Here is a 19,485-nt window from a genome sequence, read left to right as displayed (position 1 = left end):
TAACATTAGATGACACATTATTGTACAATAAGAACCTGACTATGTGAAACTGGACATTTACATATAATATGTGGGATAATTAGTGATGTTTGTTTATTATCAATAATGCAATGTGTATTATAAGAATGTATTGGAAAGCTGTTAATGTACTATCTACTGAATTTTGTACCGCATCTGAAAATCAAATTCGTTTCTTACTTCAATTTTCACATAAATGCAGGTCCCCAACTTAATTAACCCCTTCGTTACATTACCTCTAAAAGTTTACGATAAAATTAAAAAAGAAGCATGTATATCTCAAAATAAAATTCACGCAATGTAGCAGGAAATCTTAATCGCTTCGACTGGAACTTCATTTGGCGCGAACACCATTCTTCAACGCGATATTTTACGCGTGTAATCGTATGAGGTGTCGTAAAAGCAATGTCGGTCAAACATTTTCGGCTTGAAATGGAGAAGAGGAGTTGTGTGTGCTTGTTTCGCGAAAATGCAATAAAAGGTCTCTTGACACATGGTGTCGCGTCATCGAACGGGATATTCGAAACAAAAAATCCGCGCCGCTTTTGTTATCTGGCCGATACATCCCGTGCACGAAATAAAAGAAAGGCAACGGTCTAGCGTGCGTCCGCGCATTCGGCTGTGTATAAAAAGGGGAATCTGTCGAGAGTTAATAAAAAACTTGATAATAAAGTAACTGATCTATAAAATGCATCGTGTATTGGTCGTGATTCGTCATAATGATTTAACTCCTTAACCTACAACGTCAAGCTAGACTCGCGGTACGTTCTTCGGGTCAAACATAAGAAACACGAATTAGACTCGTGGTATATTCGGAGTACATGCGACAAACATTTTTTTTTCTTGCCTGTATTCGGACGTGCAGATATATTTTCTTGAAAAATATTAGAAAGATATCCTTAAAAATCTTGTTCAATGATCAATTGGTAGCAATTATTTATCAAACATCTTACAACACAAAATTAGTTGTACCTTGCACAACTTCGAACGCTCAGCCAAATGAACGTGAAATGGTTCGACGTCTGACCGACCCTGCCGATGGTTACGGCACGCGCTGTTGGAATTTAAATCATAAGGGGTTAAAAAATCCAAAAATATAAAAAAACTAAAAACAATAGGCAAAGGAGAAGAGAAAAAGAAAGAAAAATAAAAAGAAAGAAATTAAACAAGTTTATATCTTATCCTGTTTAAACTGGTGTAAAAAGCGATGTTACGTCATACATTTTTCTCGCTTTGGTGTCAATTTAGAAGGAACTTCATAATCAATTTGTTCCATTATTCTAATGTTACATGTATTTTGATGCAGCGCACGTATTTAAAACGTGTGCCTAACAGAAAATGCTCGTAGAATATACGTTTCAATTTCGCTTCAAATGGTGGTGCATCCAGAGTTCGTCTTAAAGGCCAAAACAAAAAACACGTGAGGGATAATAAAGTTGGAAGGATTATATGCAAGGTTTGATCGTTCAGAAAAAGATGTGGAAAAAGCAATGTTTGTTGCGTCATTCGGAATTCGGTATTTGAATTTCTTTTATAATTAAAAAAATTGTTGAAAACAAAAGTTTCGGTTATTACAAACTGTTAATTCATATTTTCGTCACATATGTCTATTTATTAATCAAAATAATTAAATTACAACTTTGCTGATATTTTGGCGGCATAGAAACAGGTGTTTCTTGGCCCTCATCTTTGTGACGATTGTTTCGATTCTGTCTGTTTGATGCACGGTTAAATACAATGGCTCACGAAGGTATTCGAACGAAAAAGATATTCGAAATAAATTGACTTTTTAAGAATTGAATCAAACGACTTAAGTGTTTTGAGAGCTTAGAGAAGAATTACTTGATAGATGACGTGTAAAAGAAATTTTGAAACAACGCAATTGCTCGAAATCGCGAAGAAAATAGTAGAGCTCATTTCTTTCAAATCTTTTATCTGGGCCTGTAATGCAAATTTAATCAATACATTTCGAAGAGTTATGATAGCCATAACTGAAAATTTCATCGAAATCAGTTATTACGAACTACAAATGGTTAAAAATGATGGATAAAAATGATGATATCGTAGCTTTCTTCGACTTTCGGCTTATAATTGTAATAAATTTAAATTTTTGTCTATATCTCGATGTCTGTTGTTTGTTTCTACATTAACCGACTTCGATAAAATTCTCAGCATGTGTATATCCGACATAACTCCTCAAATTTTGTTGTTTAGATTTTCCGTACAAGCCGAAATGAAAAAAGTTGTAGGAAGCGACCTTTATCAATATTTTCTTCGCGATCCCGGCTAACTGTAACTTATTCAAAATTCTTTTACACGTTATCTAGTCAACTAATCCATCTAACCTTCCCAAAAAATACAAATCGTTTGGTCTAGTTTTAAAAGAATTATTCTGTTTTGAAGAGTGTTCGAATACTTTTATGAAGCACGGTACTTACACGACCATGTCGCGTGCCGATTGTTAGAGTTAAGAAAGTGTGTAGCGCCGTTAGATTTATGACATCACGTGTTCTTCGGGTACATTCAATACATATAGTTAGAGACTCCCGACCTTTTAAATTTTTAATTGCTTATAATTCTTAATAATTTTTTAGAAAAATAGCGAAATTTTTTGTTTCATGAATTCATTTGGATAATTAGTGAGACATGCGCAGATACAGAATTGAACTGCGTGGATTCCCTCTTGTTGAAATAATTCTATACAGATAATGTCCTCTCAATTTACGGTATGTTCTTAAAAAGTACCTAGAGAAGATATTTACATTGTTCAATTTATTTCTTGTTGCTTCTTACTAGTTCTTACCTTTGGACGATGCGACGTATATTTGACAAAAGCAACAAAGTGGAACCATTAATAAGAATGGTTGTTTAAGAAACCCATTCCAATGACCTCGATCCTGACATATGTTATTAACGTCATCCTCCTGAGTAACCTTCAGAACATTTTAGATGTCTCTCGTTGTTAAAGGACTATTAAGGCTTCGTGTAAAAAGGGAGGTACCAATATTGGATCTATAGGTACATAATTGTTTTGTTCTATATAGGTCAGGCAGGTAAAAGTGCCTAAACCTAACCCAAACCTAATTGTGATAACGTAGTTAGGAGACTCATAGTTACTGTCGTAGTTTACCCATGCTACCTTGACGTTCTCCACGTTGACATTCAGAGCCCTGACCAGAAATCACATTGCGATTTCGGCTAAAGTTTGGAATATATTTCGGCTTACTTTCGGCTTATTGTGTTTTCTCAACCGCAGTTTCTAGGATTTTGTGCGTTTCTTTCTCTGACATGGAAAAAGTTTGGGTTAGACAATAATTTAAACTGTGCAATCAGCAATGAGCAAACTGACCCGTACCGAAACAGAACGGTAAGTGTGGAAATATTTGTATATAACACATATATATCACATACTGGCGCCTTAACTCCTTGCCTTACGGTTTAAGTTAAAATAGTATGTGCCATAAGCAACAACATGGTCGGTCACACGTCGAGCCATTTCACGGTTTGGCTGAGCGCTCGAAGTTGTGCAAATCGCACATGTCGTTTGATATATAAATGCACGTGTAAGGTACAACTAATTTTATTGTGTAAGATATATGGTAAATAATTACCACCAATTGATCATTAAACAAGAAAGATTTATTATCTTAAAGTAAATAATAAATCAATAACATCGACGTACCACGTCTATCACACGATGCTGTAAGTCTTAACTTTAAACGTGTACTCAGTGTCGAAAAGGCATGTTCTACTTATAAAAATTATTTTGTTAATAACTTCTTAACAAATAATGAGCGAAGGCTAAAATTTCGAAACGTCATCCTAGAAGGGGTGGTTGACAAAATATAAGAAGGTTAAGGTCATTGAAGGTGAGTTCCCTAAATAACATTTTTACTAGGTTATTAAAGTAAAGTGATGACGTAGGTTGATCTAGTCTCCTCTATAACCATACGCGTTCTGAACGCACGTAGGTAGGTTACATATCAAGGTTAACTTTTTGGACTCAACTTTTATCATCGGTAGTAATGATGTGTGTAGAAATAAACATAATCATCTCATTCATCATAAGAACCTTGTAAGAAGATAGCATTTTTCAAATATTACATGTAATACTACTTGAATATTACATGTAATACTATTGAAACGAAATTCTAAATTCTTATGTTTCCTAAAACGTTTCGATCCACGAAGCATGTAAAGTTCTGACCGATTGTCTACGATATCAATATATCGCTTTCATCTTATCATTTTTAACAACGTAAACATACGTACATGTAGGTATATAACGCGCATTTTTAAATAAGTTTTTCGGTTGAACAGCCACCAGTAAGAAAATAAGCTGCCTTATACCTTTTCATTCCGTTTCTCCTCGGTTGCTCACGTGAATGGTCCTTTTAATGATAAAGGTACGCGTTGGAGTGAAATTAGAAGTTCGAAGGTCGGTGGGAGAAGGAAGTGGATGAAAGGGAGGAAAAGACGTTGTATAAAGATGTTAGTTCATTTTGTAAACGATAGACATTAAGTCGAAAAAAAGGACGAAAATGACAGAACGAAGAAGCTTTGCATCCGGACAAGTTGTATCTAATCGTAAGTGGAATAACACACCATCTCGTAGTAGTGCAAAAGAATTTGCACTAATTACGTTGGATTGGCATAATGAATCGATGGAGATTGCCGGAACGAAAAGATTACCGAAAATGAATTCGATACAAGAGAGGGTTACGAAAGATTTCGTTTGTTGGAATTAGAACATTGTTTTCTGGATTTAATTAACATTATAAACTTCAAAGACACTTATTATCGAGCACTGTATCTTTGAAGCGACTGAGCATTGAGATTTTATAAATTTATCATTTTTGACGTTGTCAATATTTTATATTCTCTTTCCTCAAGACCAAAAATAATTTTTCCATCTTTTTTATAGAAATGTCTTCATTATTTTCAGATTTGTTATTAATTATTGTAGTAAAATTATTTAGGTAAACTCATAAAAAACCGATTACAATACCATGTGTATTTATTGTATAAAAATAATGCAATGCCCATGTTAACAGCATAATTTAAACAATCAGTGAAACGCGATGTGATTGCGTTAGTAGTAAAAGTATTAAGAACAAACATATTTATGAATATACTTATGATTAAAAAGCAGATGTCTCCTAGTCACAGAACTTACCTATCACACACGTTTTCAACGTCGGTTGAAGGAAAGAAAGGTATAAAATATCCTAAAGCAAATTCATTTCGAGAAAGTCACGGGACATTTTATTTGTCGAGTTTCCGAAGCAGTTACAAGTCGACTATATTTTTTCAATTGGCTAGGTATCTACACGCAAAATTGGCGCCTCTCTTCATTACCTAATGTAGACAAGCAGCAAAGCAATCCTGCCATTTCTCGGTGAATGAGAGTAGCGTAAAAACTCAATGTACCCTTGGGTAACGTTCGCCTAAAACGCCGCATTTATTATTTCGAGAAAAGCGCGATAATATTGCGCGTGAAATATCCAGCATGGCATCATTGAAAAGTGGTATTGCTAGTCTGGCAGTGTAAAGCGTAAAGCGTAAACCGTTCCCTAGTTCTTACCATACGCAGCTTCCAGCTAGCACAATTGTAAAATGTGCATCCCCGTTGTAAAACGTCGAGGCCGCATCTCCCTCGGTGCGTATATTGCAAGTAATGTCGTGTAAATACAGGACGATATTAAAACTGGTGCGAATTCCCGTGGAAAGCGACGTATATATCCTTTAGGAGAGGATCTTTTAGCTCGTCCCAGATGAGAAGTCAAAACAAATATTTGTCACGTACTGGCCAATCTCTGTTATTTGCATGCGCCCTGACTCGCGCACAACAACGACGATATATATTGGTTTGCCTACTGAAATATTCGATCGTCTGCCAGCTAGTGTAAATCTCATTTATAATAATGACGGAACGCGTCAATTTTTTCTTATTTTTGCTATCGATGTTCGTTTTTGCTTTAGTAGCATTTCCTTCAACACTAGTTTGGCCAAATTCTATATTTGATAAACTACCCATGACTACGCTATAAAACTTGTATCAAAGAAATCAAGGGGTACACGACAAAATACACAATGAAAGAGGGAAGACAAGTCTTCATCCTAATATGAATTTTGCATAAAATCACTTAAATCCTCAAAACTGCATTGTAATAAATGTACAAAATGTCTAAATGAATGAATCGGTTACTTTGACCACACTCGCAGCTTTAATAAATTATATTTGAATGAAATATGTAATAATGAATTTGTTTTGCTAATTCCAGAATGTACCTTTTGAGTACATAGTATATATAAGTTTCTTTTATTATCATTAATCATTTCTTTTTACTATGAATACTTTGTTTCTTGTTTTTTTTTTACTCAAATACAATAGAAATATTTTATGTATCCATTACAAAAGTGGTATCTGGTATAAAATACCTTTTCGATAAAATTTGTTTTTTAGTCCACTTTCGATAATTATATACTCATATAAAAATTTGAAACCAATCGCTTCACAGAAAATGCCCACGAAACTTTGATTTTTTTCAACACTGCTTTTCCAATTCCGGCCTTGTTTGCAGACATTCTGTAAACTATTTATTTATAATTCTACTATGCGTATGTATTTTTTTCGATTTTCATCACAATATTTGACACGTCTTTTGATATATTCTTATAAAACTAATAGCTACGATGTTCATTTAAAACTCTGAATGACTGCATCGTACTTATTCAAACTCCTACTTCTATTTCTTTACATAAATATTCTTTTATTCTTAGCCATCATAAAAAACGTTACGATCTATTTATGGGAGCTGGATAAATTGTATTTATAGGAAATCAATCTTGCGTTATTTAGTAGGAAAAATGAAATGAACGGATGATTGGAACTTTATTAAGGAGAATATAAGAATCTGGAGATCTAAAAAGATAGGGTAAATTAATATCTTTTTTTTCTACAAGTATTTCGTAAAGGATCAAGATATTTATAGGAATCTTTAACCAACATCTTAACTCTGTATTTATATTCTTCTTATTAAATATACAAAATGGTGGAGTGGTACAACATTATCTGACTCTATATTTAGCGGAACCTTGTGTGCTTGTATGCAGTGAGGAATGTGACTAGGTTGTAAGATGTAAAAAATTTCGAAGCGAACTTATACAAAAATAGATTATTTCCAATGTGGCTTTACGATTTTGCTATAATTTTGGAATATGAGAAAATGGCGGGTTTTTAAGTATAAAATTTCATTTTTCGCTGAAAAAACCAACTTTAAGTGATTATAAAAATTCAACGAATTAAGATATCAAGAAAATTATACGCTACGTTGTAGATAATTCTACGCAGGAGAATGTGCAAAAATTTCAAACCAATCAGACGAAGAGTTTCGGAGATGTATTGAATGCAAGATCGAAAAACAAAGTTTCTTGAAAAACGCGTTTCAAATTCTAAGTTAATCTTTCTTTAAAATAAAAGAATGCATTTGCATTCAGTGTTATAACTTTATTAGAACTTTATTTGCTAGTATCAAAATGCCCTTTCACCACAGTATTTTCTACACATATTACACTTTAAAAAAATTCCAAAGGTATTCGATAATTTGAACTCAACATAGTTACACATCCCCTTAAGTAATTGGGTTAGATATAATATTATACATATATTAGAAAATATTCGATATTATCATCCTGACACTCGAAAATCCTTAAACCATTTTCTAAAATCCGTATCATTCTTAGAGGAGCACGTAGGGACAATAAATCCATAAAGCCAACAGATGTAGCAGAATTTGTAATGAAGTTTAAAACGATGCCCAAAATTATCCTAATCTCTTTTAGGAGACATAATAAACATATTTACAGGCTTTAGAAGCTTTATTATCTTCACGCACATTTAAATGAAATTTAGAGACTGGAAACTGATAACACTATCTGGATGTCATTTCACAATTGGTTGCATAAAAGAGCTTTATGATATCTTATAATTCAAATTTGTATCGTATCATCTGAAGAGTTCAGAAAATGCATCGATTTTGTACCAATACAGTAGAATTTCGTTCATGTGAATTCCATTTATTGATCTATAATTTTAGTTAGTGCCTAATTAAATGAGTATTTATCTAAACGTGAACTCCCATTATTTGAGCGAAACATCATTAGTGGCAGAAGAAACTTGTGAAATTTTACTATACGAAATGTTTTAAAGTGCCATGAAACTTCAGTGTGAAAAGTTCGATGCAAATTATCGCATTTAATATAAATATTATTATTATTATTATCATTATTATTATCACTATTATTATTATCATTATTATCATTAGTGTTGTTGTTGTTATTATCATTATTATTATTATCATTATCATTATTATCATTATTATCATTATTATCATCATCATCATCATCATCATTATTGTTGTTATTATTGTTGTTATTATTATTATTATGAACATATTGTTTTCTGCAATTAATTACGAACTAAGCTTATGACATAACATATAAAATCACAATTACTTATAAAAAGAAAATAATAGATATACCGAGTGATATATAGAATGATTGAGAAAACAAATTACCGATAGTGCAATTACTAGCATTAAAAAATTATAATTATTTGTACAATAGAATAAACTATAACTAAATTTTCATCCGAGAATAAATTATATATTACTCATATATTATACATTATCTTACGCCCCAAGGCTTACTATAGGTCGTATTCCGTCTCCCTTGGTACTACAGTGTCTGCCAATGAGCCAGTAGAATTTTTTTAGTTTTGTTTTCAGTTCTTTGCATTTATCTACGATGTGGCGTTTCCATGTCATTCTTCTGTCTAGAGTCATGCCCAGATATCTGACTGAATTTGTTTGGTATTGGAATATTATTTATGGTCACCTGTGAGGAGGTTTGTTTTCGTAGCGTGAAAGTTATATGACTCGATGTATTTTCATTTATTTTGAAGCGCCATTTGTGGAACCACTTTTCCATAGAGTCGAGACCCCGCTGGAGAGTTGAGGAGGTAATTATCGAGTCTGAATGCGATGCTAATAAAGCTGTATCATAAGCAAATGTCGCTGTGGTTATCTCTGTTAAGGTTGGTAAATCTGCAGTGTAGATGTTGAACACCAACGCCCCTAGCCACGTTGAGTGCACTCGTTCCCGTCCGATCACGAAAGTTAAGCAACGTTGGGCACGGATAGGGCCCAGGGATGGGTGACCGCTTTGGAACTCCGTGTGGTGTTGGTGTTTTCAGGCGGCTGCTACGGAGCCGGTCGGATTACGAGGCAGCCCGGGACACTTCTGCGGGCGGATCATGCTCGCGAAGAGGCGGGCAGCAGCAGCGCCCCGGGACTTCTGCGGGTGAATCATGCTCGCGAAGGGGCGGAGCGGCTGGGGGTCCGAGCCGGCCACCCGGCAAGAATACGACGCGAGAAAAAGCAGCAGACGCAACGGGGAGAGGCCGCCATCTCCCCCAACGGATCCGGCAAAAAAAAAGATGACGATGACCCCGGGGTTGGCTGCCCCGGGAGTCACAAACGCATCCTCTCCGCACTAGGAGGGGAAGACGTTGAGAGGAGGGCTTACAGGAGACTTTCAACCGTGATACCCCTGGGCCCTCTTCCCTGTGCGTACGAGCAGCCACGTGGTGGTTTTTAGTCGGTAAGAGTCCGACACTACCCGACTCCCATTGGGAGAAGGGTGTCCATGAGGATTTCCCCACGTTAAAAAAAAAAAAAAAAAAAAAAAAGTGTAGATGTTGAACAGCAGGGTTCCGAGGACACTGCCTTGGGGTATGCGAGCTTCGATTGGGAATGTTGCGGCACTAGCGTCTAAGTATTTAATCATGAATAGCCTATTGGTTAGGTAGAATTTTAGGATGGAGTAGTAGGTGTATGGTAGGATTTTCTTTAGTTTGAACAAAAGTCCTTCGTGCCATACTTTGTCGAATGCCTGTTCAATGGCTAGAAATACTGCAGTGCAATATTTTTTCTTTTCTAAGACTTGGGTGATTTTATGAGTTAGACTATGAATTTGCTCTATCGTAGAATGTTACTTCCGAAAGCCGAATTGATGATCCGGCATTGTTTTCAACTCCTCCAAGAGTGGAAGGAGTCGATTCGTTAGCATCTTCTCAAATAGTTTGGACAAAGTGGGTAGAAGACTAATTGGGCGATAAGAGCTAGTTTCGTATATTGGTTTTCCAGGTTTAGGGATAAAGATAATTAATGATATTTTCCAGGACTTAGGATAATATTCAAGGTGAAGAATTGCATTAAAAATAGAGGTAATGAGAGCAATCTCTTTTTTGGGAAGCTCCTTGATAGCTTTGTTACTTATCTGATCATGTCCCGATGCTTTCCTGGGGTTTAGGCGACGTATTAATTCAATAGCTTCCAGAGATGAGAAAGGTTCAATAGGAGGTTCAATAGACATCTGGAAGGGAGAGTACAAGTATTCCGTTATTTTGGCAGCAATAGTGGAGGAATATGGTTTGAAGACTTCGTTAAGTGGTTTGCAAACAAGTTGGCTTTTTGTATAAGGCTACGCGCCCATCCACCGTGTGGACAGCGAATTGGAGGGATTATTTGCGGAGGACGAGTAAGTTTCCTAGATGCCTTCCATAGTGAGTAGTTGGAGTCAGCTGCAGGAGACAGATTAGCAAGATATTTTTGGAAACAGTCATTTTTGTAATTTTTATTTTGGTTAGTTTTCTTGTTGCGTTATTTAGCTTACGCTTGTCTTCAGACGTTTTATTACTTTGCCATACTCTTCTAAGTCTACGTTTTTCTGCGATTTTTATTATTATGTAATGGGGATATTCATGTTTATCGATAAAACACTTAGTAGGGATAGAAGAACGCGTTTATTATGCTGGTGTTTAAATATTCCGTGGCTGCTTCTATATCTTTGTTTGTTTTTAGGGATATTGAGGCTGATGTTGAATGATTAAATACTTGCCTAAAAAGCTGCCAGTTTATCAGTTGGTTATGAATAAAGCCATTAGGTTAGTTTTTGATAATTGTTGAGTTTATTCTGCTATGACGGGTGAATGATCTGAAGAAAGTTCCACAGAAGAGTTGATTTGGATGTGTCTTGGCGAGATGTTTTTGGTTATGAAGAAGTCTAATAGATCAGGTAGTTTGTTAATGTCAGTGGTCCAGTAAGTGGGTTCGTTTGTACTGAGGTAGTTAAGTTTGTTGGCGTTTATGGATTTCAAAAGGTTTTTGCCACCCCATTACGTATGTTTAGCGTTATAGCCTCCTTCAGCTATCAATCTATTGCCCAGGTCTTCGAGGAATTTATCAAAGTTTTCTGTAGAAATAGAATGTCTAGGAGAACAATATACTGCTGACGTGGTGATTGGACCATACCAATCTTCTATCGCTACGTTTGTGGCTTGGAGGTAGTCCTTCTGGAATGATGGAAGCTCATAGTGTTTTGTGCTGGTTTTGATGATAATTCCGGTGCCGCCATGGGCCTTTCCACTGGGATGTTGGGTATGGTAAAAGTTATAACCATTTATTTTCAGATAATTTTTATCGGTGAAGTGAGTTTCGATATAAGCATTATGTCGATTTGTTGTTGTTTTAGGAAGAGTTCTAGTTCGTATTTATGCTGAGCTAGACCGTTAGCATTCGAAAAAGCTATGCGTATTAATTTTATTCTACGTTGGAATGTGTTAATTTGTCCGCGATGATTGTAAGTAATGATAGGAAGTTATTAATTTGCTCTGTTTGTGTGACGATTAATTTTCAAGTCTATTGAAGTTATCCGTGTCTTGTGAACTGGGAACACTATTTTGTGGTTGGGTACTATGGATTTTCGGTCTGCTTTGATTTCCTTGAACTGCCTGTGCGTAGGAGATTGAAGGGGTAGTGAATTTTTGTGGGTTAAGTGCTTGGTTGGTTAGGTCCTTAACTCTGACTTGTTGACGGTTCGTTCTGACTAGTGTTTACATTTTTTGTGACTGAATCAGGCTTACGTTTTTTGATGACGTTTGTGTGGTTTGATAGATAGGATATATTATCCTTTTGCCACGAAGGAGGTAGAACGGTGCGGTTGTAGTGTTGTTCATGAAAGCCTGATCTACTTACTTGGGCCATCTTCGAGCTAGTTAATTCACATTGAAATAACTAGTCGAGAGTTTTTGACGGAGGGTCGTCACTTGTTGTATTGTGAATTTCACTGAACACTAAACACACGTCTATACGTTTCGGTATTCGAAGGGGAACTGATGCTTACATGATCGGTGAAATATACACAGTGTGGCGATGGGCGTGTAACATCAACGACATCTCAATTCATATCAGAGACCAGGCCGCACACCGAGGGCAAGATGGCAACCAGATGTCTACATATCCTTGCTGCGTACCCTCAATATTCTTAAGGACTAGCTTTCCTTCGTCACAATATCGTCACTAAACTTTACTTATTTTCGATCTTTCGAACAATTAACATCTTTACTGGGTTTCTACCCTTAGATCAGTCGCCTACTTAATTTATATAAAGCTGTTAGAGTATAGTGTAATTTATACGTGTCAATTCAGTGTATACTCAATCGTGACTATTAAGTGTATAATAAAGTGTAATAAAAAGAAAGTTAATAGTTGTGTTTCGACTCAACCTTCTTGTTTTTCATAATCTGAGTTGTGACTTGTGAGTTTACGTGACAGGCGCATAGTTGTCGTCAAGCAGCGAGTAGAAACATCGAATCGCCTTTGGTTCATTATTTTATCTACACAAAGAAAGTGGCATACGTGATCATAGGCGCGAACGGTTGCGGGACCCGAGCGTGATGGGGATCGTCTCCCAGAGAAGACAAAGGAAAAAAATCGAAGAGCAATCAGTATCATTTGAGAAATCAAACTGAATGCATCGACAAGTTCAGAGGAATACAATCAAGGTCGCTTAGTCAAACGAATACATCGAGAAATATCATAAAGCCGAGTCGAATTATAATAACAAACTAATTGTATCATCATTAACTCATTTGTAACGTGTTAATTATAATTTTAAATATTATTGAAAATAGAAGCCTATATTAACCCTGTTAATTCAGTGTTACAATCATTTGAACTATCTCTGTTATCCTAATCGAAACAGGGGAACGATTGATTCGCGGCGTCGATTATCAGAATCGTAGTGAGAATTTACGTCCCTCGCTGACGTGTTTCCTCGCGGTCGCGAACGGTCGTACACATTACTACATACAGTGCTGGACAAAAGTATTGGCACAGCATGATTGTTATGATAGAAATGCTTATAACTACTAAACAAATTGATTTAAACAAAAAACTTTTTGACGTATTTATTTATTATCTATTCTAGTTTATTACATAACAAGAGCAACAATATAAATAAAATAATACGCAAAATAATAACAAAAATATATTTTTTGAACATTTTATGGGTGGACAAAACTATTGGCACAGTAGAATATTTACGCTTATAACTAATTACATAATAAACTTCTAATATTTTGTTGGCAGTCCTTTTCTTTTAAGGACTTCCTTTAATCTTCTGGGCATCGAGTGGACTAATTTTTTAGTGAATTCAGGTACAATATTGCTCCATTCCTGCAGAAGAACTTTCTTCAGTTCAGACTTGCTTGTGATATTATGTTTCCTAATTCTTTTTTCCAATTCGTTCCACACGTGCTCAATGGGATTCATATCGGGACTTTGAGGTGGTGTGTTTAATGTGTGGGCAGTATTATATATTATCCACTGACGAACAATATACGCCATATGTTTAGGATCTCGATCCTGCTGAAAATAGAAATCCCTGGGGAGGTTTAATTTTTGAGTACTTTTCAAAAGATTTTGCTTGAGTATATTTAAATATACATATTTATCCATTATCTCATCAATGAATATAAGTTCTCCTACACCCGATGATGCCATACATCCCCACACCATTAAACCACCACCCCCATGTTTCATGGTGGCTTGCAGATTCAGTTCGTCCATCTCTGTGTTGGGTTTTCGCCATACTAATATTCTGCCGTCAGATTTAAAAATATTAAACTTACTTTCATCTGAAAACATGATCTTTTCCCAAAAATCAGTATCTTTCGTAACAAACTCTTTCGCGAATTCCACTCTTTTCTTTTGGTTTATTTTACTGATGTAGGGCTTTCTTCGTGCTGCACGGGCAGAATAACCGGCATCCTTCAATACCCTACGTACAGTTTTGGTACTTACTTCTTTTTCACACTCAGCTTTTAACATCGAAGCAATTTCAGTCGAATTAGTTTTTGGATCCTTCTTTACAATATTTACGATTTTCCTTTTTTCTCGAATTGTTACCTTAGAAGGGCGACCACTCCTAATTTGATTCTCTAGATTTTCTTCACTTTTAAAGCGTTTTATGACTGAACGCACAGTAAAACGACTTCTGTTTATGATTTGTGCAATTTCGTTGTAAGATTTATTCATCTTATATAAATTTAATATTATTTTTCTTTCTTCAATTGTGGTTTCTTTCGTTTTTCTAGACATTATTACTCTTTCTTGGTTTTTTGTTGTTTAATAACTGAAGTCTCCAGTTTCACTGATCGAGTGTTATAATTAAGAAGATTAAAGGAAGTCCTTAAAAGAAAAGGACTGCCAACAAAATATTAGAAGTTTATTATGTAATTAGTTATAAGCGTAAATATTCTACTGTGCCAATACTTTTGTCCACCCATAAAATGTTCAAAAAATATATTTTTGTTATTATTTTGCGTATTATTTTATTTATATTGTTGCTCTTGTTATGTAATAAACTAGGATAGATAATAAATAAATACGTCAAAAAGTTTTTTGTTTAAATCAATTTGTTTAATAGTTATAAGCATTTGTATCATAACAATCTTGCTGTGCCAATACTTTTGTCCAGCACTGTATATGAATTACAAATAATTTGAAAGAATTTGAAAGATCATTCACCGCGGTTATTCTCGATTTGACACTATTGCATGTATCCTTTATTTTCAAGCTTTGCAGCATTTTTAACGGCGCAGAAAATTGAGTACCGTTTGTAAAAGGGAACAGAGGAAAGGGAAGAAGAGTTTAGGGTTTAGCCGCGGACTAGCTCTCGTCGTCTCCGGCGGACAGCGGTTCAGGAATACTTTGAGGTTTGATTAAGCCTTGTGTGGCCACTCGGGCTCCACCTGAGTAATGCTAATTAGTTTCTCCTCGCGAAAACTTGAACAGCCGGTGGAAAGAGACATAGAGATGGGTTACTGTATGTCATGAAATTTCCGAGTAACCCGGGCGCGTGTTGTTCTTTCGCGTCTCTTTTCTCAAAGAACACGTTTAAAACAGAGATAAACTTATTATACAGCCCCTCAGGCGAATACGAAGGGTTTCGCGTAGAAAATTCGTTCATACTTTCGGGGAAGAAGATTGCTTGTGAAGAAATTTAAGAATCGAATGGTATTTTAAATAGAGTTACGGCACAAAGTAACGAACCTTTCAACGTGCTATACAATGTATAAATAATGATACATTCCATTTCGAACAGAAAGTATGCGCACGCATCTCTTGTAGAAAGTTCAGCATAGATCAACTTCCCGGTCTATAATGAATTTTTATAATTCTTCAGTTATTGTAACTGTTCTATTTGTTGAACTTCGAGTAACTTTATCGTCACGATGCTCATTGTTTCGCCTCCTTATCGAAATCGCATAAATTCCTATTGAAATATAACGCATTCCGCAAAAAGCTATTTTTTTCTCTTCTACTTCTTTTCCTTCTTCTTTTCATTTGTCGCCTAACAGTGGATGTTAATTTCAACAAATCATATTTTTACAGAAGTCAATTTGAGATTTATATGATGTACATACAATATGATATATGACATACAATGCAATACAATATATTATACATTTGGATATAACATTACAGTATTTGGACTGGCGTTGCAGCAACGCACAGCGATATCATGATGATGATCTATGTTTTTCGCACATACGTTTATTGGAAACTTTGATCACTTTGGTTGATCTTCACTCACCTAGCTACATTACTGTTTATTTGAATATACATATGTACATTGATACAAATTTTCTCTATTATTTATTACTCGCGCGTAAAATTTTGTGAACTGTGGCTCTTATACTAGCTGTTTGTCTGATTGTTCTATTATGTTCATAAAAGAGTAACGTTAATTTTATAAGTGTAATCTTCCTATTGCTCACCTCATCGTCTTCACGACAAACCGAATATTCAGCGAGCAATTTCATCCCGATTCTGTTATCCGGAACTAATCCACCACACAGAACGAACCCTGTGAGGATTTTAATTCAAAGGATGACACTCTGGAAATTGAGATCTTTCTCGCGTGTAATGCGTTCCATTATCACGGTAGAACCACGTCAGTAGAAAGTGGTTAACGTTAGATGTTCCGGATAATCGTGGTGTTCCGGTTGCAGAAACTGTTGCTGGTACAGCAAGCTTCGTCGTAACAGTAGTGCACAGATGTCATTGATGCACATCGTGCTTCGAGCAAATGGAATTAATGTCAGGACAGTGAGAACCTCTTATTCAATGTAACCATTTGCATTAACCAATAATAATCCTATATACTAGATAGACTGTAAGAAATAACTGTTCTAATGGAAGTCGTGGTAGGGAGAGGAGAGCGATCTCATCTTTAATTGCTTCGAACATTCGTTTCATGATGCAAAACGAAAAAATACGAAAAATTCGTTCATCTCAGAAACGTTTCGTGCATAGAAACGAGAAAGCTAAATGGTTAGATTTGACTATTTTTGTCACATTTGGAAACATGGAAGTGTTATTCAAAGAATATTCATATTGAGGCTAGGAACAAATATAAGAGCTATTATATATATGAATATGACCATTGCTGTCAAAATATAATTATCGTACTTTTATATTTTCCATGTTTATTTGAATGTAGTTGTATTATATATGATGGAAGACAAAATGTCATTTCTTGACGTTAGATTAAAAGAAACTTCTTATATATGTAAATATTATTTCATTTTGCACGAATTAACAACAAGGAAACGATTTATGCTATTTTAAAATTGAAATATCCTGTATTATATGTATAATAGAAAATTTTACTTAATATCGTCTCCTGTTGTCGAATCAGACCTTACAACTGAACACATTAACACACAATTGCATTCATGCGTATCAACCTATTCGCACGTGTTTATTTAACATTCACACACTTAACCACTACTACCACTTAACATCTACTGACCCACACACGCGCATACATGTACATACATTCGCACATCGATACATTACATTTACGCGTGTCTTAATACTCTAACTCAGTTCATCGGAGCAAAGGCCGTCGACATCATTGGTGAACTTGTCCATCTTCTTCGGTTTTTCTACCCCCGATAAACCCTCTCACTTTTTACCAATGAATCCAGTCTACCAGTTCATCTTGCTACGGTTTCCCTCTGTTTCTCTTATTCCGCCGGCCAGTTGTTCGCTTTGTCCTTCGGCTAGCACTTTGGGTACGCCGACCACGGATACTGTGGTGTCCAGGAGAGCCTGTTTGGTCCGACAAGTCGAATCCTTTCGACTTAGAGAGCTTCTGTGATTAAAGAAAATTACTAACCACGCTACTGCAGATAATTACAAGGAGGTCATAGTGGGGACTCTGACAAAGACGGCGTAGTCATCATTGTAAATAGCGGACCTAGTTCAAGCGACCATGCAAAATTTTCTGGTTTCATGGCTTGCCACAATGTTTTAGTCCGCAGTGTCAATTGAAGGAGAATACTGAGCTGTTTGTAGAATGCTATCCGGAAAACTTAGACCGACGTCACGTGACGTGACGCGGTAGATAATGCTGTTGCGTTGTCCATGTCCAGGAATATGGTTTTCGTTAACCATGCAGTGATATGAACAGAAGATGGTTTGTGACAGCAGTACATGGTCTTTGACTCCGAGAAAATAGGAGTAGTCTTGAGCACGGTAATGAATTGAATGACGAGGACGTCTGTATTATTTAGGTAGGTTTTCCGAGATGAGTTCTCCTTCAATAGTTTTAGGTTAGGTTATGAATTAAATGGTTATATCATAATTAGTTTTGTTAACTATGTTGATCGATCTTACATTAAACGTAGAATAGTATTTTGTGGATATAAGTTTTTTGCTTGATTTAGGAACTTGTTAGCACTTAGTAGAGTTTATTTGCTTTTTAATTATTTCGCAAAAAATATTTCAAAAACTAATGACATTTTGGTAAAAATTTAGCTATATATGTATTATTTTGTTTGGTCGAATAAGACATGGAGCAAATATGAAATTGTTTTTTTAAAAATAGGAAATAAATAAATCATAAATTATAAAGGAATTTAAAAAATCATCGAATAGATTGTTACAGAGTGCTACTTTTTTGGAGAAATACGCAACAACATTTTGTTAATGCTATTATTTTTCTAGTGATTTATTTAATATAATTAATCATTAATTAAAATGGTTGTTTTTGCTAACAGAAAATGAAATTGTACTTTTTACCAATTATAATTAGGTCTAATTCGGTTTACAATTAATTAAATTATCGTGAATATGTTCCTTGGCAAATAGGTTTTTTATAACAATCATTGCTTTGTTAGCTTTAAAAAGCAGATGAATAATTTTTTCAATGTTTTTAGTTTGCTCGTTGGAATCCTGTAAAAAGTTTCAATTAAGTGACAGCGTATATTCTGCATTTTTATAATTTAAAAGCAACAACGTCGCTTCGATAGAAAATATTGGAAAGCTGCTTATAATAAAAGGTGTAATATTATAATTTGGTACGGTCGCTTTTTAATATTCAATTAGAAACGAAAATCCATTCCTGTGGTACGCTTTACATTTTCCTTCTTTACTTTCTCACTTTCGTGATTTGTTTCTCCTTTGCCAATAGTATTTTATATTTCAACGTAGTTTTGTTGAATGGAAGGGAAAGTTATATTCATTGGATTTCGACCGTACATATTACAATGTACACTAACTTCATTGTGTATAAAGTGTAAGAAATTTTGGTTGGTCTTGTATGTGACTTTATTATGTTATTATATAAATAAAAATTTATCGAAACTTGACAAATTTTACTCTCAGATAGAAGCTAAAGCGCGTACAGCGCGTGAATATCTATATGTCGGAGATGAAAGGATATTGGGGCCTACCCATTGGAAATTTTGGGAAAATCCATAACACTGTAGCCTAAAGTTTATCATAGCTGTACTCAAATAATTGTTTAGGATTTAATCCGATTATATTTGTTCGAGATTTGTGATAATGAGCTTGGGCTCGAAGTGACAAAACGTAGCCGCGGTCACAGGATGAACATTTTTACCTAACAGAGGTATGGAGTAATTGTATAGCTCTCCTTAAAAAGAAATAGTTGTGGCGGCACTCAACAGTAACCATTCTAACGGTTTCTGTCCCGTGGCTTACCACACACAGACCTTATTTTTCGGGCAAGATGATTACCAGATGTCGA

General features: G+C 35.2%; 1 pseudogene; it reads left to right on the top strand.

Annotated features, from left to right (window-relative positions):
- The first annotated feature begins 9,145 nt into the window (after positions 1-9,145).
- On the top strand, positions 9,146-9,267 carry LOC132913850 (5S ribosomal RNA; annotated as a pseudogene).
- The last annotated feature ends 10,218 nt before the right edge of the window (positions 9,268-19,485 follow it).

This window comes from Bombus pascuorum, chromosome 13 (assembly GCF_905332965.1).
Source record: "Bombus pascuorum chromosome 13, iyBomPasc1.1, whole genome shotgun sequence".
NCBI classification, from domain to species: domain Eukaryota; kingdom Metazoa; phylum Arthropoda; class Insecta; order Hymenoptera; family Apidae; genus Bombus; species Bombus pascuorum.
The sequence above is the reverse complement of the archived record's forward strand: the minus strand, read 5'-3'. Positions and strand labels throughout refer to the sequence as shown.